This window comes from Galeopterus variegatus, unplaced genomic scaffold, assembly GCF_000696425.1.
Source record: "Galeopterus variegatus unplaced genomic scaffold, G_variegatus-3.0.2 Scaffold234, whole genome shotgun sequence".
NCBI lineage: Eukaryota > Metazoa > Chordata > Mammalia > Dermoptera > Cynocephalidae > Galeopterus > Galeopterus variegatus.
In genome coordinates this window covers 535436-539139 of record NW_007726345.1, presented here as the reverse complement: position 1 = coordinate 539139, position 3704 = coordinate 535436, and the positions used below count along the sequence as shown (strand labels likewise).

At 61.3% G+C, this 3704-nt stretch overlaps 1 protein-coding gene across 2 annotated transcripts in view; it reads left to right on the top strand.

Annotated features, from left to right (window-relative positions):
• Nucleotides 1-6: 6 nt before the first annotated feature.
• CRMP1 (collapsin response mediator protein 1) overlaps nucleotides 7-3704 on the top strand; it is a 72981-nt gene continuing 69283 nt past the window's right edge. Inside the window, exon 1 of one of the 2 annotated variants that reach the window (XM_008566322.1) lies at nucleotides 7-52. The gene's annotated coding sequence lies outside the window, so the exon portion shown is untranslated. Of the gene's footprint in view, nucleotides 53-2342; nucleotides 2451-3704 lie in introns of those variants that run through there. The other variant, XM_008566323.1, reaches the window with a different exon arrangement.

Below are 3704 nucleotides of genomic sequence, written 5' to 3'. Positions count from 1 at the left end.
CATCCGCTGCCCCGCGCCCCGCGACCTGCCACTCGGCCGGGACAATGGCCAGGTACCCTCGGGGCGCAAGTGGGCCGGACGCGGGGGGCGGGGTCTCTTGAGGGCAGTTCCCGGGTCCCTAGTGCTAGGGCCGCGGGTCACCAGGCTGGGGAGAGCTCCGGAACGGCCCTTCCCCCACCCGCCCCATCGTTCACGAGGGTCTGAGAGGTGTGCGACACGGTCGGGGCTGGCTAGCGCAGTCGTAAGACTCCGGAGGGACCTCCGAAGTCCAGTCGCGGCTCCTCTTCTGCAGAAAGAGAGAGCGAGGCTGTGAGAGGGAAAGTAAGTTGGCTGAAGCCGCTGCAGGGACCCTCAAGATGCAAAGGGCCCTCTGGGACGCATTTAATGCAGGGCTGCGTTCTGTATTCGTGCATCCACCCGTTCACTCACTCATCGGTCATTATAGAGCTCCTACTGTGTGCCCGGCGCCGGGACACGTTCAGCGAGTCGCCTGTGCTGTCACAGCTTCGAGCTGGAAGGAGTCTTTCCTGACTGCTCCCCTCGTGCTTTCTGGGAGGGATTTGGTTAAGGATTTAGATCGTGGGGCAGTTAAAGCTGGAAATCCCCACCGCCAGGCGCCGACATCTTCAAGGGATGCTCCTGAGTCCCACGGCACGATGCCCCTGTGCCCATTTCACAGAGCAAGTTGGAGGCAGAGCTGGGATTTCAACTGGGGTCTCTAGCCTCCCAGACTTGGGGGTATTTTCACCCCTGAAAATGAGGAGCGGGGGCATCAGGGAGTGGGAAGGCCAGGGCTTGGGCCTTATGGGTCTTCTCCATTGAGCCGGGGGTCACCAGGGAACTGGGGGAAGATGGGGAATGGACGGCACGGCCTTGGGATGGATGGGTGAGGGTCAGGGCCAGGTGTGAGAATTAAATCAGAGAATGCAGGTAGGTAGTGAGCATTCAGTAAATGTTCGCTGTTAAGTTTTATTATTATTCTTTATCGTGTGAATTGACCCTCCCCTCTTAAATGCTATGAGAGGCTTAAAGTGAGCCTGGAGGGCGGCACAGACTGATCCGGACAGAAATCTGGGAGGGCTTCCTGGAGGAGTAGGGGCTGGGCCTGCCTGCGCCTGCTGGACGCGGTGGGGGGTCTTCTCCCAGCCGCAGCCCATCCCTTCGCGGGCGGTTCTTGCTGTAGCTCTCCGTGGTCCTGAACCCGGTGCCTCGCGAGGGAGAGGTCTTACAGCGATGGTGTGTGTGTGTGTGTGAGTGTGTGTGTGTGAGTGTGTGTGTGTGTGTGTGGGTGGGTGGGTGGTGTTGAGGGAGGGAGGTGGCTAGAGAGTCCAGTTCTTCTTCTCCTCTCTTCTTTATCTCCCCCTGCCTACTCCCTTCCTTGGTGGTCTGGCCTCGCTTGGGATCCAGGCTTGCAAGCCCGATCCGGAGGCCTCAGAGCAGCGGGCCAAGAAGCCGGGGCCAGCACCAGGGAACGGGTTTTCTAGCCAAGGCACCTCGCCCTCTTGAGCCTCGGCTTCTCCATCTGTGAGATGGGGCGGCAGGCGCGCTGGAGTAGCAGGCAGGGGACAGACAGCGCTTTGCGCACTGCCGGGAGCTGTCCGGAGGCGAGTCCGTGCCGGAGCTGCGGTCAGTGTCACCAACGCCTGCCGGGCCCCGGCTTCGGCCTGGCCTACCCCGCAGCCGCGCCTTGGCGTTTGGGGATGCTGGTCGCTTCACCGCTGCTGCAGCCCCTTTCCCCATCCCCTTCCTCTGCCCGCTCCGGCCCCCTCTGCCCTTTCTCCATGGTTTCTCGGGGACCGGACAAAGGGCGGTGCCTCTGGCGCGTCCAGGGCTTCGAAAACTCGAGGTTCGGACCTGGGGAGCCGAGGGGCTTGCGATCTCCGTGGAGGGAGCGTTTTAGTTTCTGTGGCCCGAGAGGCCACGGGGTTGGGTTACGGCGGGCTCGGGATGCGGGGCGGGCCCCGTCGCTCCTGCGCTTTGCGGCGGGTGCCGGCCCTTCCCCCGCCCACGGGCTCTCCCCGGGGAGGGAGGCGGGGTTTCTGCGGCGCAGGCGCGGCGTTCACCGCGGCCAGAGGCTGAGCGGCTGCGGCGCTTTGTACCCACGAAATCTGCTTGGGAGCAGCGATCTGTTTGGCCAGTCGCCGGCAGGTGCTCCTCCCCAGATACGCACGCGGTCCTGTCCCCATCTCCGGAGCTTTCCTGCCCAGATCTCCACACTGACCCCAGGGAACGCCCCGGGGAGTGGAATTTAACAACGCTCGGAAAGGGAATTAGGAGTCTGGGGGAGGGAGAGGATCCTTGCCCGCAATTTTCGGCCATTGACAAGGATTTGAAACCAAGCTCAGAGCCAGGGTGAACGGATGAGTGTAGGGGAATGAGCTCTAAACAGGGTGTGCGGGAACCCGGCTTCCAGACGATGCTCTGCTACAGCTAAGACGCTTTGCACCTGGGTACGTCATCTGACCTCTGTAAACCTCAATTTTCTATCTGTAACATGGGAAAATTATGACCTAATGTTCCTGGAGTACTAAGCTGCTTACAGTCTGTGAACCTACAATCCCAACTTCATTTGAAGGCCAAGGCATTTCTGGCCTCTTGCTCTGGACTAGGGGGCTTGCCCTGACCTCGGGAACTGGACTAGGAGGTCAGGGCTCCAGACCCCAACTGAAATGCCTGAGGGACTTTACCAAGACTAGCCCACCCTCCCTCTGGGTGGCAAAAGTAGAAGAAGATGGATCATTTTACAGGGTCTGTGGGTTTGCATTTTGCAGGCAGAAAATGAGCAGAGAAGTGTGCTGTCTTATTATGCTTGGTGATTTGGGGCATCTGTCCAGTGCTTTGGGGGCTTGCTGGGGCTCCCCCTTTTCTGTCCTCTTCCATCTTTTTTCCTCCCCTCTTACGAAGTTTATCCATATGTGCCCTGACTTCCTGCCCACCTCTCCCTGCAACAACATCTGCATCATTGGCTGGGGCCTGGTGTCCACCCTCAGCTGGGAGGCAGGTGTGTCCTGTTCTTGCTCCCATCCCCCAGCCTGTCCTGGGAGCTGTGGAGGCCTTGCTGTGATGTAGCCCTCCAGGCACTCACGGTTTGGTAGGCAAGTCTGTGGGGTGACCTGGTGGCCCCAAGGCCAGGCCGCAGTGTGGTGAGAGAGCTGCTGCAGGCATCCAGCGGGTCAGCCATTCATTAGGACCTTGTCACTCTCCCAGCTGCGTGCCCTCTGCCTAGCGGGGAGGCTCCTCCTAGACGCCCTCAGGGAAGGCTGGTTCCGTGATGGGGGTGGGGAGGGTGGCAGGGAGAGTCTTCACGGAGGGAGAAGGCGTTGGAAATGGGTCTGGGGTAGGATATTCAGAGAGAGCGGACAGCGTGAATAAAGGCTTGGAGTTGGACATGGAAAAGTGCCTGGTCCATTCAGGGGGTGGCGCCAGGGATGGACAAATGGAGGCTGTGGAAGGACAGGCCGAGAGGGGCGGTCGTTGGGCCAGGTCCTGGAGGTCCGGCAGGGTGGGCGCGTCCCTGGCATCCGGCCCACACTGTCTGCCGCACGCGGATGTTCCGGGGAGGTCCCCAGATGCAGGGCCACACACCTGTGGCGCTGCCCGCGGGCTCAGCCTGCTGGTGCGGAGGCCTCCGCTGTGTTTGCAAGAGCCCTGAGAACCAGATCCTCCCAGGAGCGGCAGCGGGGGCGGGGGGCGCGCGGGGGGAT